At 38.4% G+C, this 25,054-nt stretch overlaps 1 protein-coding gene across 4 annotated transcripts in view; it reads left to right on the top strand.

Moving 5' to 3' along the window:
- THADA (THADA armadillo repeat containing) overlaps nt 1-25,054 on the top strand; it is a 312,101-nt gene that overhangs the window by 98,797 nt on the left and 188,250 nt on the right. The gene's annotated exons all lie outside the window — the stretch shown is intronic.

Below are 25,054 nucleotides of genomic sequence, written 5' to 3'. Positions count from 1 at the left end.
TGTTGGTCACACAGAATAAACAATGCTTTTTACTTTTAGGTCTTCGGTGTTATGTTTACTCTCTAAGACATTTTCCTCTTAAGGTTTTTTTAACGTCTGGGAAAAAACTTACTGAAATATTTTGATTATGAGTAATTTTTAGATACAATGCACAAGTTCTGTTTGTTGGTTTTTAAAGAAGAGAAGCTTTGAATAGCTGTTTCTTTAGCACTTAGGAGGGTTTAGTGTTAGTCTAGTGGCTTGCAGTTGTTAACACTAGATGTCACTGTCGCTGCATGCTTAATCATTTCTTAACTTCATTTACTATATCTGATTTGGCCCAGTGGTCTTTCTCTTGATGCTCTAGAGATAAATCAGGCCCTATTCCTCTCCTGCCTAAAAAAGTTGATGATCACACTTTTAAGTCAGGTTTTAAGCTTTTGTTTATTAAAATATATTTTCTTGTGATGGAACTAAGTCTTAGGAATGAGAAAATATCATGAAATAATTTTATGATGCACCGTTGGTAAATCTAATGAAATCTACTGGTAGTTCTGAATTGTTATTTAAATTGCTATTTATCACCCTATAAAATTCAATAAATATTTAAATGGAAAGCAGTTGGCTGTAAGTGTGAATTCCTTGAGTATACTAAGGAAATACTAGAGAGTTTTTTTTTTTTAGCTGAGTTGTATTTCTAATAATGATAACATTATTCCTTTGAAAGGTTGATTGTAATTTTTACTATTTAGCTGGTTCCTAAATAAATTCTTCCTGTCACTAGTTTGAAATCACTAATATTTGTTTCTTTTTAGCTTTGCTTATTTTGTTAATAATTCAATAAAGTGCTATGGTTTAAAACAGTTTGGTCATATTATAAGGCCATGATAAATAGTGCATAAATAAACTATGATATGAGGTTATCAAACAAGTGAAATGAATGTTTAAAACTGAACTCGAAAATGAAGAAATGCTTTTTTTCCCTTTTACTTTTTATGAAGTGAGTGATTCTTGGATGTGTATACAAATTTTACTTTATACAGGAGAAAATGATCAGATTCATTTTATGTAGATTGCATCTGAAGGAGGGTGGAAGAATAGCACAGGGAAACCACACTGTTGTAATCTCTTTGCCACAGCTTGCTGATGTGAACCTCCATTATAAATTCATTCCTCATAAATAAGAAAGGTTACAAAATATATAACTTTCCTAGAAAGAGGGAAATAGAATATTCATATAATTGTTTTGAATAAAGCTGAAAAGTGAAATGAAGGTATGAAAAAGTTAATTATTTTTAATGTGATAAGCATTTTTGGTAAGAGTTTTTATTTCAATAACCTGAAGGTTGGTATATGTCATTATATATACAAGGCTTCTGTTCTTTGTTTAACCCTTAAAGAGTATATTTCTCGGCAGGACCCACTAGATATGCTCTGCAAAACCTTTAGTGTCTTAAACTTGCCATTATTTGTAATGATTCTTCTAGCTGTAGTTTGTTTAATTATGTCACTTTTGGATGAAATGTTTATATACCTGTCCGCTACAATATTAACTCCCTGTGGGCAGAACCTTTTGCTTCTATTCTGTGTATGTATCATGGGCACTGTAAGAATGCTAGTAATAATGATGTCTTGTTGGTTGGTTACTCAACCACTGAATAACTAAACTCAGCCAATGAGACCTCATAGGCCAGTGAAGTCTACTTTCACAGCCACAGATTGTTCTGTGCACAGTCTTGCAAATGTGTGGTCTTGATCAGAAGGGAACTGGACAGAAAAAGGACATCTGCCTTTCCCATCTAGTGGAAAAAAAGTCTATCCTGGAGTAAACAGACTTAGTTTCTAAGCATTTCGCTACCACTGGAGATGACCTTAATAGACTCCCTTACCCGCTTTGCACTTCAATTTCTCCATCTATAGACCAGGAATAATAAGATCTGTGTTCTGTACTCATAGGGCTATAGGGAGAATAAAACAAACTAGTAACAGTTCATTTTCTTTTAAAATATTGGAAGTCCTATGCAACTAGAGATGTAGTTTGCTTTTTCTCTGTTACCACTTCTATTATTGTACTCATCTCATTGTCTTACAGTTCCCCTGTGCTTTTGGAGTACAGGGTCAGTATCTTATCCTTATTTTTGTATACCTGGTGCCTAGCATAGTGTCTGGCATGTAATGGCGAGAAATACTTGCTTACTGAATAAGCAAATTTTGTTACTAGATGAGAGATGAGAAATCTGGTGTCTACTCCTGGCTTTGTTGCCATAGACCTGCCATAACCAACTGAAACAAGTTAGTTAACCTCTCTGGGCCTTAGTTTTCTCCTCTAAGATAAGAGATTTGGACTATCCTTGAAGTCTCTTTATTTCTATCAAATACTAAACAAGGCTTTACGTAATTGTTACTAGAATTATGAGTTTGGTGAACTGCTATGTTCCCGGTGCCTAGAACAGTACCTGCTTGGTGGTAGGGCAAAGAAGTTCCCGTTTCATGTATAAAGAAAAGAGCAGAGGTTCTGCATCCCCATTTATAAGTATATAGAGTATGCTTGAAATGATTGAACTCTAGAGCTCACTAGCCTTGTTCTAGATGTGTCTTTTGGATTATGAAGAATGAGAAAACATGTTTCACTTGTTTGTTTTAAATAATGGTATTACATTTAAATTTTCTAAAGCTCCTTTCCTTTCTATTTATTACCCCCGGAAGGACTTGGCCCGACAGAATGAGTAATTGATCCTCTGTATTTTTTTTTTTTTTTTTTTTTTTGCGGTACGTGGGCCTCTCACTGTTGTGGCCTCTCCCGTTGCGGAGCACAGGCTCCGGACGCTCAGGCTCAGCGGCCATGGCTCACGGGCCTAGACGCTCCGCGGCATGTGGGATCTTCTCAGACCGGGGTACAAACCCGTGTCCCCTGCATCGGCAGGCGGACTCTCAACCACTGCGCCACCAGGGAAGCCCGATCCTCTGTATTGATAGAATCAGAAGCTCCTCAGCTCTGTGATGTGAGGAGGGTGCCGGGCATTCCAGAATAGCCTCCATCTGCACTGTGAGTGGGCTCACCTTGGTAGTTCCTCATTCCTTACAGGGCAGGAGCTAAACCAGTGTGATCTTTAACTCTAGGTCTTTCCCTTTAGCCCCTTTGTGTATTAACCTTCAACTGTTCTATTCCCAGGTAAAGGACAAATATCAATATACATGTGGTAGTCTGAAAAGCTTTATTTTAGACTTTGCCAAAGCTTCATACAGGTGCTCAGTGTACAGAGTGTTCTATAGCTCTTGTTCTCTCTTCATTTTAAATCAGTCAGCCAGTAAGAATTCGTAAGCATTTGTCATGGACTCAATATTGACACGGTAGAGGAGTCCATGAGAAATATAAAAGGTGGACCTTGTTCAAGGAGCTTACGTTTCAGCTAGGGAAACGAGAATTGTCATCTGTTGTGAAGCAGATACAAATAGAAGACAACATACAGTAATCAGCTGCACAATATGGTCTGAATAATGGCTGCGTTAGAAGTTCACTAGTGGGAGAGTTGAGTGGAGCACTTGGGGGGACTGTTTCTTATAAAGCTTTGGGGATGAGTAGATTTGGTGTACATGGAAACAGGTAGGTTGAAAAAGAGGAACAAAAGAATAATAATCTTGTTTTCAGTGTTAAGTACAATCTCAATTCTGTCTTGTTAGAGAGAGCTCATATTCAAATTAATAGCTTAGGATGATTTAATACAGTTTAAGAGGAAAATGTTTGTAAAAGGATCACCAGGTCCAAGTAAAATTATTTCTAATGACTATGTTAGGAGATGTTAAATTGTATTTGTTTTATTTTCCTGGGTATAAATAACAGAGAATTGCTTTAGTCATTTCCTTTAACGTCTTAGTTGTGTAGGTCTGGAAGGATCCTCTGAGGGACATCGAGTCTAGTCTAGCCCCTTGCTTAGAGACAGATTTTGAAGCAGTTTCCAGACAGATTGGCTTCTCTCCTGTTCTTCATGTTTTCTAGGAAAAGAGATTCCACAAGTTTTTGTGGTTACCCACTCAATTGTTTAGGAAAGAATTGGATTCTCAAAACTAAAATTGGGAGCTGTAGGGCAACTAGGTTTTTAAATTTTAGAGAATGTAATTATTAGAATTCAGAATAGCTTATTTGCTTTAAACTACATAGTAGTTTGTAGCAAGTGTCTGTTTGGCCAAACTGAAGATTAGAATTTTCTTTTGACTGTGGCCAGGATAACCTTAACATCCTCAGACCCAGTGGATTTTCGTCTTCTCCATTTAACAAGCGTTTATATTGCATTTTCACTCTGGGCCCTCTGCTGGGCACTGGGATCCAAAGATGAATCAGACATACTCTTGGCCCTAGGGAAACTGACAATCTAATGAAGAATATGGCAGTTACCTGTGGCGCTAGAGTCTCTATTCCACTCGTGTAAAAGGAATGGAGAAGTTGTGAAGGGAGATGGCATATCCTTGGCGCCTATTTGCTTGCTTGGCATGTGCCAAATTCTTTATAAGTGTCTATTTTAGCCTTCATCACAGCCCTGCAGAGTGGATAGAGTCATTCTAATTTCACACAGGAATGAACTAGGGTTGGTGAGATTGAGTTATTTGCCCGAGGTCATACAGCCAGAAAGTGGTAAAACTAGAATCCAAATCCAGCTACATCTGCAGAGCACATGCGGATTTACCCACCAGCACACACAGCCCCTCATGAGCAGTGAGTCACTTTTGAGAGTGTGGCTTTAGATTTTACATCCTGAGACTGTGGGAAATGAGGCACTTCACCAAAGTCTCAGTGTGGAGCCAGGACTCTCACATCTCCCATGTGGCAAGTTGATTTTAAGACCTTTTCATTACCCCCAATAGGATATCAGTGTGGCCAGTAAGCCATTTATTTACCTCTATAAAACTCTGGTATTTGATGATAGTTTGGTGCTATGGGGAGAGGATTTGGGGGTTTTGTGATAATCTTTGTCTATTGTATGTTGTCTTCTAGGCTTAGCCTCATGTTTTTCCAAATCTCTGCTTATATTTTTCATTCATATATTTAATAATTATTTTAATAATAACCATTATTATATTAGTTTTTATATTTAAGAGGACATAAGAAGCCATCCAGTCCCATTCTCATTTTGCAGATGTGAATATTGAGGTGCTCAAGGTCACATAGCTAGTGCTGGAAATAAAGTTAATGGTTACTTTTAGCTCACAGTAAGCTCAACTAGAACATTTAAAAATTTTAGCTGATTATTTATAAATGGAGTTTCTATTAGCAACAGTAATACTAGTTTGGATTCAAATAATTTGAAATTAAGCTAAGAGCCCCAGTGTTTTGATACGGTCTGGAGGTATCATTCATGCATTTTCCACAGTTGTTTACAGAACATTCGATCTGGTTCTTTAGTCAGAGTAGGTAAATGTGTATTCTTGGAGACTGAGAAGTTAAGTACAAGTCTTGTGTAACCCTTGTTGAGAAGTTCTTAAAATCAGAATTAAGTCTATTCTGACACTTTGGCCTACTGGAGAGTTTCATGTTTCAAGTTTTTGTTCATTCTTAGGTTCATGGATCACAGGTAGGAAAACCACAAATAAAAATTTTAACCAAAAAGAAGCTCTTAAAAAGAAATATGTTCATGAACTTGAAGTGGGAATTAGTCATTGTGTTCTTAAATATTGACTCTTGCGGGGACGAAGTAATCTTTGTTCCTAAGTACTGCTTCAGGCCATTGCCTTCTTTAATAACTAAGGCATTGTTGCTTTAGTTTGAGCATGTTCTATGGAATTTTGGCAATGCGTGCATCCTCTTTCTGCATCTCAGTAAAAGCATGAGCAAATATTTTTTCTTAGCTTTGGTATTTTTGTAGCTTACATTTTATATGAACCAGACTAATATAATATAATACCAGGATTACATAATTTAGGACGTCAGGATTTCTTCCAGGACTATGAGATAAAGTCTTCATTTATCAGGGGTTTTACAAGCAGTATTTGTTGCTCATTCAATACCTGCAGAGAAATACCACAGAGCTCTTTTCCAAATGAGAAAATGGAGTCAAAGGGGTTAAAACCAGAGGGAACAGTTTCTTTAGAACTTGGATAATATTTCTTCTTTATTCAGAACTTAGTCCTTATAACTATTGATTTTAGTAATGGATAGTTTAGAAATTCCAGGAATTTTGAACTATTCTTGTTACACACCAAACTTTTAATAAAATACAATCAATAAAATTTTTTCATTGAATATTTACTATGTGCCTTGCCACTCTAATATGTACAAAAGTAGTTTATGACATGGTCTTGGATTTCAAGGATTTTATCATTTACTGAGAGAGAAGACCAACGTGTGAGCTAGCTTAGGAAAAATGAGTATCAAACTCTGATATTGTCAGGGGATGAGGGGGTCAGAGGAGGATGAGGTCGGGCTTCGTGCAGGAGTCAGGCTTAATCTGGATTTGAAAAAATGGATAGGATTTGAATAGGTAAAGAGGAGGATGTTGCATATAAGGTTATATAGGCATGAACAAAGATATCGAGGTTGGAACACATGTTGTATATGTCTGAGAAACTTAGAAGATATACCAGACCAGGACTGAAAGCACATGATGGAAATATTCATCCGTTCATCCATTTAGTCATTTATTCCTAGAGCCAAGGATTCACTGACCATCTATTCTGTGTAAGCACTGAACCATGTTCTGGGGCTATATCAATGAGTAAAACAAATAAGCCAAGGAGACTGGTTTGAATTTTACACAACGTTATGAATCATTTATAAGTTTTAGTATTGGAGTATTCCATGATAAAGGCATTGTTTTAGGAATCAGTTGAGAAGTGATTGCATTCTGTGTCCCCTGCTGGTAGTATTGGAGAATATGATGCAAGACCCTGGAAGAAAGTTACTTAGGAATAACTGATACTCTCTGTAGATTATTAAAGCTCGGTTCCAGCTTGGTGTGGGTTTTTTCAGCATTTATTCTTTTTGTTACTTCTAAATTGAGTAGTGACTATATTAGAGGGGAATATGCCTTATGTTTTAAGGATTACTAGCTTCCTCAAGATATTAAAAAGATATTTATTGAAAAGTAAATTATAAAGTCAAGTAAGTTTTGGAAATGCTGGATTAAATTAAAATTTCTTTATGACAGGACTTCTCAGAACATATAATATGCTACAGTGGTTTTTGTGACTCTTCAAGACTGGGATGTAACATGCAGTATTTCCCCAAGTTAAAGAACTTATATCTGGGGAATTTATATCTGGGGAAGTCCACCAGATATAAATTTAAAATGGTATCCTGGCATATAGTAGGTGGTAAATAAATATGAATCAATGAAAATTTCATAATTTTAGACCTTTTAAAATCTTATATTTAAAGTGCCTCTTTGGGGACATCCCTGGTGGCACAGTGGTTGAGAATCTGCCTGCCAATGCAGGGGACACACGTTCGAGCCCTGGTCCGGGAAGATCCCACATGCTGCGGAACAACTAAGCCCATGCGCCACAACTACTGAGCCTGTGCTCTAGAGCCCGCGAGCCACAACTACTGAAGCCCACGCGCCTAGAGCCCATGCTCCACAACAAGAGAAGCCACCTCAGTGAAAAGCCTGCGCACCACAACAAAGAGTAGCCCCCGCTCGCCACAGCTAGAGAAAGCCCATGTGCAGCAGCGAAGACCCAACGCAGACAAAAATAAATAAATAAATAAATTTAAAAAATTAAAAATACATAAATAAAGTGCCTCTCTGGGAGAATGAACTTTATATCCTAAATCAGTTTCTTCTATCATTTTGTCAGAAGAAGATAACATCTGTTTTCCCAAAGCCTTGATCATTGACAATGGGGGAAATAGGGCCTACACCCTGGTTGATGAACTGATCAGCAGGGTCAGTACCAAGCCCATCAAGGTGTGATGTATGTATCTGTGTGTGTGTGTGTGTGTGTGTGTGTGTGTGTGTTGGAAAGGCAGGTAGGGAGAGGGGAACAGAACAGTAACCAGCTTTGAAATATAGTAGGTAAGGCCTTAGGATCTACTATGATGGCTGAGTTCTATAGCTTTGGTCTGTATGTCTTGCTAGCAGCATACCCTGTTGTTGTCCTTCATCTCCCAAATAACAGCTCCATTTGTTAATATTTAAACAGAGGCTTGCAATAATTCAGACTTGAAGCAGTTAGAATGCTTTTGGCTGCAAGTAGCAGAAAACCGAAATCAAAATTTAAACAATAAGGAAAAGTTATTGTCTCACATATAACCAAGAAGTTTTAAGGGGGATTGATTCGTTCCAGGTTGATAACATCATCAGAGACCCAGGTTCTTTCGGTTTTTTGCTGTGCCATCCTGGATGTGAAGGCATTGGCCTCAGGCAAGCATCCTTCGTGGTTTCGAGATGGCCACAGTTCCAGCCATCACATCTAGATGCAGTACATGCAATATTCAGTGGCCTTGTGGCATCCCTATTTCTTTTTAAGAATGAGAGCACCACCTCTTGTATGTGTTCCCATGCTGTCAACTCCACACTCTACAGACTTTCCTTAACATCTTTGTGGTAGAGTTAACATCTTAGTGTGCCCCAACTTATCCCTGACAAGGGAAATGGATCCACCATAATTAGCTTAGACTAATTAGGATTCTCCAGTTGGATCTGGGGTTGGTGTCAGCCCTCCTTGAAACATATGACTACTCAGAGAAGGGTGAATACCCAACCAAAGTCAAATACTGTTAAAGGAAGGATGGGATGAGGGAATGGATTTTTATTAGGTGACTAATGATGTCTGCTGCTACATTCTTCTAGGCTATCTCAAAAGCTGTGAAAATGTTTCCATTTCATTAGGAAGATAAATAATAATATATGTAGTATGTTAGCCTAATAGGAAAGTGTATTTTTTTCTTTATTTGTGCAATTCCTCCATATAATTTTTAAAAGATATGAAGTAGTAAAAGTGTCTGGATATGTGGTTCTGTATAATTCACTTCTTTTTTTTTTTTTTTTTTTTTCTTTTTCTTTTTGCGGTATGCGGGCCTCTCACTGTTGTGGCCTCTCCCGTTGCGGAGCACAGGCTCCGGACGCGCAGGCCCAGCGGCCATGGCTCACGGGCCCAGCCGCTCCGCGGCATATGGGATCCTCCCAGACCGGGGCACGAACCCGTATCCCCTGCATCGGCAGGCGGACTCTCAACCACTGCGCCACCAGGGAGGCCCTATAATTCACTTCTGAAGGCAAGCCTTCATTATAAAATTTTCGCTCAGGAACAAAGTTTTGTCTTCACACATGAAAAAAGTTTTGTAGAGCTTTAAAATAGAGATGCTAAATCAAATACAATGACTTTCTAAGTCAGAAAATGCTACTCTGCAATATGGAATATGTCTCTGATTCATAGCTAATCTCTAACAAGCTAACAGAATGTTAACATTGTTTTTTATTATGAACTCTAATTCACTTTAGAATTTGACCTGTATATTACAACATTGATTTTGTTATTGTAGGGCCAAAAGGTGTGAAGTCAAATGATCTAAGTTTATTGGAATTGGCAGTTAATTATTTTAATTTTTTAACCAAAAATTCCTATTCTATTTAAATTGAGCATAGTATTTTAATGTTGGGGCCTCTGAATTCAAATTAGACCAACTGTCTTGAACAATCTCTCTTTCTCTATCTGCCAGGTTTTTTTCTTTTCTGTCTTTCCAAACTGTTAGCGTTTTGTTCTGTACAAACTGCCTTTATAGAAGTGGAACAAGAGGCTGTCTAGGTCAGGGCAGACCAGCCCAGCTCAGCAGAAGATGGGGTCAGACTGGCTACCTTTGACAAGGATCAGTAAGTCTGATCCAGGTGCTAAATCTTGGAGGTCTAGAATTTTCTACTCTATAAACACATTCCTAGAGCCATCCATTGCTCCTAATACATCTTTGTCTTTCTTCTGTTTACCTCTATGATGACTCTTGTGAACAACTGATTTAGATACATATAAATGGTCAATTACACACTTCCTCCCTTTAATTCACTTGATCCCCATTTTCACCCCCTACAATCCAAGCCCTCCTTCTAGGCCACTGGTTTCATTTTTATAGTTGGTGGTCTGTTTAGATGGTCCAACATTTTTTTTCTTCATCATTTATTCAGCAAACATGCTTTCTACGTTCAAGACTGAACACTGAGGGGAGTATAGACATTTATAAAATATGGTCTATGTATTTGAAGAATAGTGGAAGAAGTGAGCTAAGACTTGAACTCAACTGTAATGCAAGGTGGAAAGCCATGAGTACTCTGTTAGCTCCTTTCCTGTCTCTTGGGGGAGGAGCCTGCATGTGCCACTCCTACCATTTCCTCTCTTCCCTGCCACTGCATAAGTGCGCCTCTGCAGAGCTCACACTCTTCACACACTCATCCTTTCTAGACTCTTCCTCCTTCCCATCCAAGTTCTTCTACCATTTAGGCGGGAAAGACTCATGCGACCATTTCTTTATCTTGCCTTTGTTCTATCTGTGGGACAAGCAGTGATTCAGATCATGACCAGTAAACAAGAGGGCAGTATTAGTGATATGCCTCCCCTATCTATATTTGGAAATGAAATTCTCTGTACTAATAAAACAGTGTCACTGGCCTCTGACGGTGGTGAATGCCCCCTTTTTCCCAGAAACACACCACAAGTCATCATCTCTTTCTCCTTTCTGCTTTTAATTAAGCCAACTTAATTTTCCTTAAGCTTCAACATTTTAGGGAAGTGAAAGAGAACTTCTCTTTCAATGGTGTTCTCTTGCTTCGATTAGTTACTAATACTGCAATAACATAGGCTTTAACAGTTTATCATTGTAAAAGTATAGTGTTTCAAAGGAGAAGTAAATATATTTTCTGTGGGTTATCTGCAGTGCCACCATTTATAATATTTATGTCTTTGGAAAACGTATTTCAATTGCCAGATGATCATTTATAAGTTGTAGCCCTTTCTACAGATGGACATATCATTCTCAAATACTTGCTTGTTCTTTTCCTTCATGTTTTCAGCCCTGACTGCCTTCAACATTGTGCTGCCATGCACTGCCAAACTGGTTGGTTCACCCATGAAAATTGAATTCCAGGGGATTCATGGCATTTTCTATGGAGGTTTCTTTCTCTGGAAATCTCTTCTTGCCCCCACCCCCAGTTAAATTGAAATGTAATGATTTTTCTTGGTTTTGTGTATAATACCACTCTTTCTAGCATTTTTAAAATTTTTATTTATTTTTATTTATTTATTTTTTGGCTGCATTGGGTCTTCCTTGCTGTGTGTGGGCCTTCTCTAGTTGCAGCGAGCAGGGGCTTCTCTTCTTTGCGGTGCGCTTCTCATTTCAGTGGCTTCTCTTATTGCATAGCACAGGCTCTAGGTGCACGGGCTTCAGTAGCTGCGGCACGCGGGCTCAGTAGCTCCGCGGCATGTGAGATCTTCCCAGACCAGGGCTCGAACCTGTGTCTCCTGCATTGGCAGGTGGATTCTTAACCACTGCACCACCAGGGAAGTCCCTCTAGCATTTTTAAGTAACATTCCTTACGATGGACAAATCATGGTTAACTTAATAATTCTCTTACTATTAAATATTTAGTTTGCCCCTAGTTTTTAAAATATTTTTAATAATGGTGTGGTGAGTATCTTTATTTTAAGAAGTGTTTAAACATGTAGGGTTATTTCTTACGGATAGATTCTCCTTGGTGTGATTTCTTGGCAACAAAGTAATATAACTAGTCTTCAGATTCTTTTTATATATTGTCAGATTTCTTGATAAATTAATCTGGAAAAACAGTTTCCCCTTGTCACCTTCTTACTCAGGAATTTTCATTAGTTCTCTGTTACCCATGGTCTAAGGTCTCTGCCCCTTTGATTAGCCTTTGTGCTTTTTGTTAAACCTTTTTTTGTTTTGTTTTAATCAACTCTCTACCATTGAGCATTTACAGTCCATCTTATTTTTCCACACTATGCAAAGTGGTACAGGGAATAACCTCATACATTTTAGCTTCTCCCATGTTTTTTGGATTATTTCTTTAGGATAAATGATCAGAAATAGAAGTACAGACTTAAGGAATATAAACATTCCATGAAACTGATAGCCAGACTTCTTTTAAATAAGATATCAATTTACAAATTTGCCAGCACATATAATCTTTCTAGTAGTGGGTATTATTCTTTTTTTAATGCAAATTTAAAAGAATTTATATGGGGGGGAATTACCATGTTGTTTCAATTTATATTGCTTTTCTTACTAATAAGGTTGAACATTTGCCCACATTATTTGTTGGTTAATTGTATTTTCTTCAGCTTAGCTTTCAAGGCCCTATATAATTTGAACCTGCCCTTTTCACCTTATCTCCTGTTAGTCAAACCCACAAATATTTATTAAACTTCTACCAACAAATACATATACTCTAATCAAGCTAATCTGCCTACCATTCCTTTGAGATTTTCCTTTTTGTTGCTTTTATTCATGCTTTTTCTGCTCCTAAAATGCTTGTCCCTTCTCATCTACTTATCGTATGCTGATTTTTCCCATCCTTTGAGATTCAACCTGAATCTTTTTTTCCTCTAGGAAGTTTTCCCTGACCTGACTATGGCTTCCTTGAGAGCAGGGCCTGTGTCTGATGCCCCTTTTGGCCCCAGTGCCTTGTAAAGGGTCTGCCTTCCATAGGAGGCAAAGAAATGATCTATTGATGTTGCTAAGAAAATGCATGTTAAGTTAGCAGCTCTAGATTTAACTTCTGGCTCTGACTTTGGGCAAGTTTAGTCCCTTGAACCTCACTTTCTTTATCTCAGCATCATCGTATACTGGGGATGATACTAGGATCTGCCTCCCAAGTTGCTGTGAGGAGTAAGCATGGTAATGCTCATAAAGGGCCTGGTGTAGTGATGCTTGGTGTATAGGAGGCTCTCTTTCAGTGAGAATTGTTTTTAAATTAACTGAACGAATAAACTGGTCATCCCAGCACTCACTGGTCTCCCTTTCCTTAGGCCTCTTCCTGGTGTACCTCAAATGATGTGTGCCGTCTCTTTCTTGTGTTGGTACTGCTTCTTATGAATTAGTTAGGTACCCTCAAATCAATTCCAAGTTCTTAAGGGGAGAGATTGTGTTTTAAGTTTGACGTATATCCTAAAGCACTGTGTAAATACAGATTGGTTAGGTGTAGCTGAGTAGCTTTGGTAGCAGTGAAAACGAGGGCAGGGCAGTGATGAAGACCTCATTTTCTGTTTTTTTACTGAAACCTTTACTGGACCTTTGCTAGAAGAAATTATTTCTCCTAGGGCCTTTAAGAAATGTTTACTTTTGTTGCTTGTTCAGCCAAATGGAGTTAGTTATTCAGTAGAAAATGGTAAAAATATCCAAATAACACCACTGGATTTCACTTTTACATATAGTGTTTCAAAGTGTTGTATTCATTAATATTTGTGAGAAACCTATGGTTAATACCACAAGAAGTCATAAACTAAACCAGATTTCCCCCCTTTTTAACTTTCACATGGCTTGGATTAACAACAGTGTTACTCCCTAATTTACACCTGGGATTTAAAAACCCTTCTCAAAACGCTGAAACAATGATTCATATTCAGTCACAATGTGACTGGGTTATTTTCATTTATTGAGAATATAAACAACAAAAAACATCCTGGATAAAGAGCTCCATGTATTTTAACTAGTGACAGATGCTATGATCAGAATTTCTACTTAAGTCAGGCATTTTTGACATACACCTCAAGCCTCGCAATTAAGCTTTATGCCTTTCCAAACATAACAGTTAACCAATAAACCAAAATATCAGCCTGGTCTGGCTTAGCTCAGCGGTCTTTTGATTTCTTCCAGTCTGTTTGATGTGGAGGCTTATTGAGATTTATCTATTGAGCTGTTCATAGTTTGTAGGGCTGAGAGCACTGGTTATATTATATAAGATTCCATTAGTGACAGTAGAGTGTAGACAGTCTCTACAGTGTAGATAATTTAGTCAGTTGTGCTGGTTTTGTTGAAATTTTTAAGACTTTCGTCAAGATTTTTTTTTTATTAATTCTCAGTGATTTTTGTTATTTCCCAGTTTATACTGTGAGCCTCAAAACAGATGTAGTTTGATTGGTTCAATTTAGTAGAAAGTTTTTTAACTTTCAGTAGAAATCTCTATGTAGATTGAAAACTCTTCCACTTATTTGGACCAGTTTATCCACAAGGGAAATAAAAATTAAAAATATACAGTAATCAATTATAAATACTTGGTATATGGGGAGTCAGATATCATTCCATTGTATTGTTTGTGAAGGTAATAGCATCAGTATTCCCAACTTTATAACAAAAACTGCAAAGGACTTTCATATACTTATGTCATGTAATCCTTGTTGGAATACTCAATAAGTATTATTGTCCTCATTCTAAATAACACACTTGGAATTTATATTATTAATTTGCTACGTGTCTCATATCTAGTATGAAGCAGAGCTGGTGGTCAAATTCAGATATGACTCCTAATCCAGTTATTTTTCCATTACATTAAAGCTTTTTGTTCTGTAATATACAATATTTCTAGAAGTAACAACGTCCTGCCAAACAGCTTTCCACTGGTTTTATCACGTCCTCTTTCCTAAGAAGTAGATTAAAATTACTCATATTTACCCTGCTGGAGATAAGAAAGTAAGATCATATTGGAGAAATAATAAAACTTATTCATTCTTTCTGCCTCAGTTGCCACATGTATCGAATGGAGGAAACAACTAGCACTCACCTCACAGGGCTTTGGGGTGGAGTAAGTGAATTAATACATGCAAGGAGATTGAGTGCCTGGCATAGAGTAAATGATAATACATTTTGCTATTATTGCCATTCATTTACTCAGCAGTGTTTATTCACCCATTGCTACATGCCAGGTAATGTGCTAAAGTGTTGAAAGATAAATAAGTCAAAGTCTTTTCCTTTAAGTGTCTCACAGTCAAGGGGAGGAGACATACAGGAAAGTACACACCATTGGCATGAATGTTCTGTATAGAGGCATGCAAGGAGAGATTTGGAAGCGCAGAGTAGGGATGAGTACCTGCTGTCAGAGGAGGCTTCCTATAAGAATCAGGGCCTGAGCTTGAAGGATAAGTAGAAGTTAGCCAAGAAAACAGTAGAGGAAGAAAAGGGAGCCAGGAGGACAGATGACAGTGGTAAAAGGTTGGTGTGAACACGTTTGTTCAATCCAGGATTTCTTGAAAACTCTAATATGCTGATAGGTACTGTGACTTTCCAGTCACAGTATAGTTACTCGCTTAAAATGTTGAATTACGGAATCCATTTTATGGAGTAGTTTATGAAGAACTGTGTTTTAAGGAACACACTTTGGGAAACTCTGGATAAACTGGGTGGTGAGAGGTAAGTGCAGGTCAGAAAGAGGGTAGGCAAGGACAGTGGAGAAGGGCATGTTGATTAGAGATATTGAGACAGTCAGTTTAACAGTATTTAATGAAAAATGAGGAGACCACAGAAGAGGAAAGATAATGAGATGATGGCAGATTTGGGGCTTGGGACAACGTCTGGGGCTGATGGTGCCATTTACAGAGGTGAAGATTTAGGAGGAAAAACAGATTGGTGATGGATGGGGGACATACTGAGTTCAGTTACTGTATCTGTTTTGAGATGCCTGAGGGACATCCAATGGAACATATTCATCAAGCAGTTCAATATCCTGGGTCTGGAGCATATGAATGAGCTCTGGGCTGGACAAAGGAGTCGTCTGTGAGAGATGGTATTTTATGCCAGAAAGTGAATGAGAGAACCCAGACGGGTGAGGATAGACTCCTGGGGGCATCACTGTTTAAATGATGTGTGGAGAAAGAGGATCTCTCAGAAGAGATTATTTCCACAGTCTGATATTCTTTGGGACATGTTTGTCAGTTCCCCTGTGCCTCCCTTTCAAGGTCCATGAGTATTTTGTTTTGTTTTTTTTGGAAAGTGTCTGACTCCACCCATGCAGGAAATCACTCTGTGGGCCACTCCTCCCAAGAATCTGGGTAGTTGTAGAAAGAGGCACTTCACCCACACCCTAAGCTCTCTGCCCATGAGTGTGAGATATTCTGCCCAACCCTTCTGAGCCCAGAGGGGGAAGGTGGAGCCATGTTGCACTGTTAAGTTTTTGAGCGTGAGGTCCTTCAGTGTGACTGGAAGAATCTTGATAGAGAAGTATTCCACTGGATTAAACAAGTTCAATGGATTTTAATTTTCCTGATAAACTATTATTAAGAAATTGTTTTGGAGATTTACTCTCTGAGTAGGATTAGCTAACCTACATTTTTCATTTGGATAAATGATTCTTTAATTAGAAACCAAGATTTAGGGAATAGTTTCCCATTGCTTTATATAGTGTAGAGAAGGTATGTGAAAATGCCAAATGAAGGTTTTCCTCCTGATAGCGAGAAGCAGGGAAAACAAGAGGAAATTATGATATGTTAAGGGAAAGGATTCTATTCATCCAGTGTGCCTGCTGTTATCTTCAATTCTGGAAGTCTCTGCCGGCAGTTTTTTGTTTTGTTTTGTTTTAATTCCCACTTCTTGTTGTGGGAAAAGTTGCATATTTCTGGCAAAATGTTCATTACTGGCTAGGGGCGCAACAAGCAGTCCTTTGCCAGAGAATTAAGCAAGCAGAAGTCTGTCAAAACAAATATTCTAGTTTGAAAATATAGTCCTGCGGGGGGAAATGAGGAGGGGTGGATAGTGGAGGAGGCCAGGGCATGTTCTAAGGCTGAGTATTTATTTCGTAAGAATTCTGTGTTCTGAAAGATTGTTGCTGGTAGGAGTGCTGAAGAAAACAGGATTGTGGTACATTAAACGTACTGATGAGCAAGGATGGACTTTCTGGGGATTTTTGGTTTGCTCTTGTGTTTGGTATTTAGCTCTCATAATAACAGCCTTCGCTAAGAGTGAAACATTTTGATAACAAATAGCCTTTACATTTAATTAAAGAGGCATTTAACAAAATTTATGTTTACATGGAAGAACTCTCAGTCCTGAGGATATTAAAAATGTATAAACAAACATGCACATAAACACACAGTTCACTTCATAAGCATTTATTTGGCTGGGAAGTGCCAACTTTTTATAATTTCAGTCTTAAAAGTACTGGCCGATTGATTCAAAAAAGCAAAGTTTGGTGTTTTTTTTTTCTTCCCAACTTTTCCTTGTATTTCTTCCTTGTTACTTTAAAAAAATCATTTCACAGAAGAATGATTATATAGATTGGATAGATGCAACGTTTTGAATTTCTTTGCCATAGAGTTGCCTAAATCTATTATAAAGTTGCTCTTCAAGTTGGAGAAACATAGGCTGACCTTTGTGTTACTTTCCACTGGGATGGGGTGGGATTAACTTTATTAAGCCTCAAGGATGAAAGTCCTTGCGCACAGAAGTGGATTTTGAAGATTTCCTGACCATATATCTGCATATAACTGATGTTATTTTTTTGAAAGAATTTAAAAAATAAAAGGTACTGCATTGTAATATTGAAGTAGATGATCGAACAGAATGTATTCATAATAAAGAGAATCCCTCAGTATTATTAATGAAATACAGACTGGTTTATTCTTATCTCCTTTTGGCAAATTTTAGACTTGCTACCATAGGCAATTCAGGAAAAACATACATGCCTTCTTCTAGAGCAGTGGGAGGAAACCCTGCTCTTTGATTCTGCGATTTGATGTACTTCAGTTACTGGAAGAAACATTAATTAATGTACTTTAAAAAATTTTTTAGTAATTCAAAAGAATAAAATTTTTTCGAGGGGTTGAAAAGATCATGGTGCACCATTGGAATTTGCCTTCAGTAAATGTAACATTTGTTTTCTAAAGAATTATAACAACATACTTAAATTCCAGAACAGTAAGCAAAATAGCTTAAGTTCACTGACTTGAAAAAACATTCTTTTATACTGCACGGTTCTAAAATAAATACTTAAAAGAAACAGAGAGCAAGCCATTCTATCTTGGATTTCATTTTCCTTCAGATAGAACAGCTAGAACAAACATTCTTGCTAGTTAACATTGCCTGTGTTTTTATGAAGTTAATAACTGACCTGTCAATCACGTCCTATATAAATACGGTAGTTGAATGCTTTCTGCTTTAGAAGCACTTTTATTTACAAGAGCTGCCAGCCAAGATTTCCAAAGGACTCCACGGGCTGTTTGCTTTGATCTGTTTTGAGGGCTGGTCTCTTTATACCTGTTGGTTTGCTATTTATGATACCTTTGTGTAATCAGGTATGGGGAGAGCAGATGTGCAGAATAAACACGTCTTAAGGAAACCAAGGCTCAAGAGAAATCGTACCAACAGCTTTAAAAAGAGAGGGAGAGAATATTTTCTTAAATCAACTTAGCTGCTGTTATGACAAGAGAACAGATGTTGTGGTATTCACCCCAGAGAAGGAAAAGATTCTCTCTTAAATCTCAGTTTATAATGAATGGAGGTGGTGCATTTATCCCCACCCTTCAAACTGTTGCTCTCCTTTAAATTTGTAAATTGCTGAGATGTTGCAGCTCTTCTCAGTTGACTTTGACCTTTGACCTTTTTTCATTGCTCCTTCACTAGGAAATGTTTACCACATGTCTCTCTCCAAATAATCAGCTCTCTGTGGGAAGAGTTACCTTTGCATTTTGAACTGAAAATGGCTTTTAACATTTAAGGCAGGTTTCAGAAAGGGATGGCTTTTTGTTGTGTGTTTTGTGATTTTGATTTGGGGTCCCCCCCTCCCTGTACTGAGGGGACCTGAAAGCCAAATTCATCTTTGTATTCTCCCACAATGCCAAGCATAGTGCCTCTAATAGCGTCAGGGCTCAGTAATGAAAGAATGGCAGAAATTAAGAGAAACCCAAGTCCTTCGGTCTTGTTTCCAGAATGATCTGTTGATCATTTGGTTTCTTTCATCTTTCAATTAAATGTTGCCCTAATAATTCCTCTACGTTATATTTACATATTGCTTTTCTCTAGGAATCTGAATGTTTTAATACATTGGAGAGATTAACTTCTATTTTACTTTTTTATTTAACTTTACTTTAAATTGGAAAGCTTCCCCTACCTTTTTAAACTAGAAAATTTTCCCTCACTCTACAGTGCTTTTTGAGGGACTGATTTAGAGATTTCCAGGCAGTTGTTGTTCCCCCCTACTACTTTGGGAAATTCTCTTTATACTTTTTCATACATATTGACAGTTTTTGGTCGGCAACTTTTCCTGTTGTGACACTGGCAGGAATCTTAGACTTTCTGTGGAAGAGTGCCTGAACATGTCCTAACATTTAGAAAGCAGGTCTTTTATTAACCAGGGTTTTCTCCTTGCTTTCATTGTTGCTCAGAAAACTTTCAAAATCCAGTGTCTTTAACTGATATGATTGCTATGTATTTGGTTCCTTGTTTATAGTTTTTATTTTTATCTTTTTATGTTTTGCTTTTTCTTCCAGTTTTATTGAGATATAATTGACATATAGCCCTGTATAAGTTTAAGGTGTACAGCACAATGATTTGACTTACATACATCAGGAAATGCTTACCACAGTAAGTTCAGTAAATCCATCATTGCATATAGATACAAAATTAAAGAAATAGAAAAAATTTTTTTCCGTGTGTTGAGAACTCTTAGGATTTCCTCTCTTAACAACTTTCATGTTTAACATAGAGCAGTGTTCATTGTATTTATCATGTTGTACATTACATCCCTAGTATTTATTTATCTTATAACTAGAAGTTTGTACCTTTTGACCACCTTCCTCCAATTCTAACTACCCCCACCTCTGGAAACCACAAATCTGATCTCTTTTTCTATGAGTTTTTCTGTTTGCTTGTCTTTGAAGTATAATTGACATACAGCACTATGTTAGTTCCTGTTACACAACATAGTGATTCAGTATTTCTAAACATTTCAAAGTGATCACCATGATAAGTCTAGTTATGCTGTCACCATACAGGTTTTAAGTGCTAGCATCTATATGATAATCAAAGTATAAAATGCAGCCTCGAACACTGCATTTTCAGCATATTCAGCAGCCTTCCCCAGATAATCACTTGTCAGAGTAAAACCATTTTGTAAACTTGAGGGTAGATTAAAGCTTGGCTTTAAACTCTGGGCTCCGTCTACACAGCTTATGGGGTCAAAGGTGGGAAAGTCCTAGGGTCGCCTGGAGCCAGTGAGAGTGAGCTAGTGCAGTCATGTCGCCTTTGTTGAGGCACAAGCCTCTAAAAGGTATGAAACAGCCCAAATTACATTTGAGCATCCTCGGGCCTTTGATTGCAGAACCTCTGTTGGAAGTTGAGCAGCACAGGGCAGCCCAAGATCAGGCCAGGGAAGCAATCAGGAGTAAACTGGGGTCAGCCATGCCCCAGACACCAGGGGGGAGACCGCCTCTCCAAATGATATGCACAGGGACAGTTTTGAAAGTCCATGGTACTGCTTAGTTGGCAGATTAGCAGAAGGAAAGTCCCTCCAATATTTTCATTTTGCATTCGTCCAAGGCTCAAACCTATAATTAAATTTTCTGAACAAAGACTTCGTTAATACACACCATCCAGATTGATGACTAACAGATCTTCCTTCCAGGTCCATAAGAAAATCTGTAACGCTTAATGCAAAAATAAAGACCCTAGTCAGGTCTGGGGGGAGGGGGAGGTAAGGTGTAGTTAGGACTAGGTTTGTCTTTAAAAAGTCATTTTCAGTGCTGTTGAAAATGAACCTTTCAATGGTTGCTGCATTTACTCAAGTATATGTGATTTACTGAGTGATCTAAAACTTAGTCACAGTGATATGATTTTATTTAAATATCTATGAAAATATGCTGGTCTTTAAACTTTTGGAACATTGTTGAGAAAAAATTCTCTCTTTTAATTCTATTGTGTAGGCAGTGTAGACTTATGTAAAAATGTTTAGGATAGACTTAAACACAATTCATTGTGTTACTCGTTGGCCAAAACTTAAAGTAGCTTTCCAGTAGTTGAAAAATCTGGTTGAAATTCATTAGCTTGGCATTCAGGGCCTTCCAACCTGCTCTCTACTAGAGGAGCTTTTTGCTGTAGCCTTTTCCTTTGTCCTCAGGCAGGCCTTACACATCTCTACCTCCATGGTGTTCTTGTGCAGCCCCATCTCCTGCACATACTTGCTCCTCCTTCAAGCTCCCCATGCCCCTCAGAAAGGGGACTCCTAGCTGTCTTTCAAGGCCAGGAGTCACCTAGACTAGTTTAGGACCTCTCTTCCTCTGCATTTCCAAATCTGTCAGCCTCCTGGTTGCCTTCCCTCCTGTGAAACTAGCCTTCCCTGAGCATCCCTTTGGAGGCTCTTCCCTCTGCTTTTGTCTCCAGAGCCAGGTTATGCCACTCTGTTGGCTCTTACCACACCAGTCCTTCAATCATGCTTTGTTTTAATTTCTGTCTAATTTTTTAAACTTGATTTTAAGTCATTGAGGCTTAGAATTGTATCTTCTGTGTGCTAGTGTCCTCCAGAGTGCTTAGCTTACTTTTAAGCACATGTTTGTCCCTTGGTTGATTGATTGGTGCATGTCTAGGCCCAGGGCTTGATCATTAGCAGTCAGTAAAGACAGCGAGCTATTTTCAAAACCACTGGGTACCTTTGTACCAGGTTTATTTTTTTGGCTTGTCAGCTTGGTAGTGGAGATTTCAGGCCCAGTTCTGTCCAGAAAATCTGTTTTCCAAATCTCTGCATGAACAGAATGGTGTTACAGTCACACTCTGGAGCAGTTGCACCTGGGTACTGCCAACTCTTTCTTATGCTGACTAGCTGACCCATGTGGAGTGTTCCTCAGATCTCATTTCAGCTTTCTGGGATACTTTTATTCTTAATTAAAGGAAAGCTTATTTCTAAGGTCTTTCTTGAACCAAAGGCAACTGATTATTCATTAAACATTTACTTTCTTGACTTTAATTCACTTCAGCGGGTTATAACTCAGGTGGGGATTATGCCTTGACAGTGATCTGACAAGGTCCTTGTTCATGGTAGTTATTGACTTTTCCAGTATGAACCATTTTGATGTAGCAGGAAGCCAGCATCCTGGTGTCTGAACCATATAAGGAACTGGCTTTTTTTAAATTTTGTGTTTTGAGTTTGAGGAAGAGGCAAGCTGTGCCAAGTTGGGACTTTCAAGACTTCAATGCTTAACTCATTTGATCTAAAAATTACTGGCAAAATTATTACTTTTGCGAAGTATAAAACCAACTCTCAGAATAGCGAATGCCCTGATGTGACTGACACAGCATGCTTTAAGGCTTCTGAAAGCTTGGGCCACACTCTAAGAAGAGATTTTAATAGGCCAGTCTGAACCCAATGCACACAGTAGTCAATCCTTCACATCTGTATACTGCTTTTTGACACTCCTGTGTTTATTCATTCAACAGATAATTTTTGAGCACCAGTTAGGAGCCAGGCATTGTTCCAGGTTCATGGGATACAACTATGAGCAATCACCAAATATTTCACTTCTCTGTTATTTTGAATTTTGATTTCTAATCTGTTTCCTCTAACTAGAATGTTAGCTCCTTGGAGGTGGATCTTTGTCTCATTCACTGCTCTATCTCCAGCACCTAGAGCAGTGCCTGACACATAGCAGAAGCCCAGTAAATATTTATCAGTTTACAAGTCAAGTTCTACAGTGAGGAAAGGAAGGGTTGCTGCTGTAATGGCACATGGGAGATACGTGTCGTCTGGGCTTGGAGGAATCCAGAAAGACACCCTAGAGCAAGAAAGATAATGGCTGAACAAAAGGATATGCAATATTTACTTGGGAAGGGGCAGGTGAGGTAGAGGGTGACTGCTCCTGTGCAGAAGTCTGGGGGTGACAGTGAGTCATCACAACACACGATTGCTGTGCTGTGTGCAAGGGAGGCGTGGCATGAGATGAGGTGAGGACCTTGTCTGCCAACTTGAGGACACAGGAGCAAGGAGAGTATTTTAAGCACAGGTGTAATAGGATTAAATTTGTTTTCATTTGATCATTTTGACCACAGTGTAGAGAACACACTGAAGCTGGATTGGGAGTAAACGTTGAAGGTTGGGAGATCAGTTTGTTTGAATAGTTTTGTTTGTTAGGATAATATAGACTAATGGTACCCAGACATTTGGACTTCATGAACCAACCAAAAAAAAAGGACATTAAAAAACATCCCACTTGAATTGGGAGATTGGGATTGACATATATACACCAGTATGTATAAAATAGATAACTAATAAGAACCTGCTGTATTAAAAAATGAATAAAATAAAATTTAAAAACAAAACATCCCACTTCTCAGACTCATTTCATAAAATAAAAGAACGTTTTGGGACTTCCCTGGTGGCACAGTGGTTAAGAATCCACCTGCCAATGCAGAGGACACGGGTTCAAGCCCTGGTCCGGGAAGATCCCACATGCCACGGAGCAACTAAGCCCGTGCACCACAACTACTGAGCCTGCGCTCTAGAGTCCATGAGCCACAACTACTGAGCCTGCGTGCTGCAACTACTGAAGCCCGCGCACCTAGAGCCCGTGCTCCGCAACAAGAGAAGCCACCGCAGTGAGAAGCCTGCGCACCGCAACAAAGAGTAACCCCGGCTCACCGCAACCAGAGAATGCCCGTGTGCAGCAACAAAGACCCAATGCAGCCATAAATAAACAAACAAACAAACAAACAAATAAATCTATTTATTTATATTAAAAAAATAATAAAGAACGTTTTAACATACATGCCCACAAATACACATACAACTACACTCACAGGAGAATCTCAAACAAATGTTAGATATTTAAATGTAATACGTTTAGGGCTTCCCTGGTGGCGCAGTGGTTGAGAGTACGCCTGCCGATGCAGGGGGCGTGGGTTTGTGCCTGGGTCCGGGAGGATACCACGTGCCGCGGAGCGGCTGGGCCCGTGAGCCGTGGCCACTGGGCCTGCGCATCCGGAGCCTGTGCTCCGCGGCGGGAGGGGCCGCAGCGGTGAGAGGCCCGCGTACCGCAAAAAAATAATAATAATAAATGTAATACGTTTAGCTCTATGTATATTGCCCTGGTTTTTCTCATTTTCCTCATGAATGGGCACCTATGTGGTCTTATATTTGTAAAGGTGATCCAGCCTAAGGAAGAAATATTGGTGATCTGAATTAGAATAGTGACAATGGAAATTGAAAGAAGTGAACAGAATTGAGAAATAGGAGGTAGAATCAGCAGAAATTGATGATTTCAAAGTACTTTCAGATCTCTTACCTAATTTGATGGTGACCAGGTAACATAGGTACGTTAGGCATAATTATCCCCATTTAACAGGTGAGGAAACTGAGACTTGGAAGTTAGGTGACTTACCTGAATCACATATCTGAGTAATAGCAGAATTAAATCACCATTTAAATGGTGTGGAACTCTGGATATGTGGCTCCCTCACCCCACCCCTTTTTGGTTTTTTTCAAATTTCAGGGAAGAAAGGAAAAGGAATTGTGGGCTCCCTGTGAGTCATGTCTTTTAGGGCGAAACATATGATATTGTCCAACCTTAGAATAAAACAATATTTTAGTGATGACTGATTCATCCTTATTTTGCAACATCATCCATTACCAATCCATGAACTTGAGAAACCCTATTTAAATTAGGCCAGAGGAGACTAAGAGGCTTTTTTGGCTATATTTTCATTTTTATCCAGTGTTACCCTTTGTCCTTTCTATAAATAAGCCTTGGCCACCCTATTTATGCGTTTTTGTTGGGGGAGTGAGGCTGTGTGTAAGAATATGTATCGCCTACCACCTGGTTTGTTGTTTTTTTCCCTTTTCTTCTTTAGTGTGCTTGCAGATTAGAGTTATTTGGTGCTATATGAATTTTTAAAAGAATGGTGTAGACTTTATAATGGACTACCCCTTGTTGAAGGGCAAAGAAAGGAAGTGGAAGTAAATACAAAGAACAAAATTGGACTTAAAGGGGGAAAAAATGAAGCAATAATAATTTGAATCGGACAAAAGTAAAAAATGTATTAGAAAATATTTGTGGGCAGTTCCCTGTAAATGGCTTTATAAACAACATTTTTGGTCTGTAGTCATAAAATCCTCTGACCTACGAAACACCAATTTAATGGAATTAATTAAAAATAAGATGGAATGCCAAA

This window comes from Mesoplodon densirostris, chromosome 14 (assembly GCF_025265405.1).
Source record: "Mesoplodon densirostris isolate mMesDen1 chromosome 14, mMesDen1 primary haplotype, whole genome shotgun sequence".
In the NCBI taxonomy this organism is placed as follows: Eukaryota; Metazoa; Chordata; class Mammalia; order Artiodactyla; family Ziphiidae; genus Mesoplodon; species Mesoplodon densirostris.
Note: the sequence above shows the minus strand (reverse complement) of the source record. Positions and strands in the feature narration are given on the sequence as shown.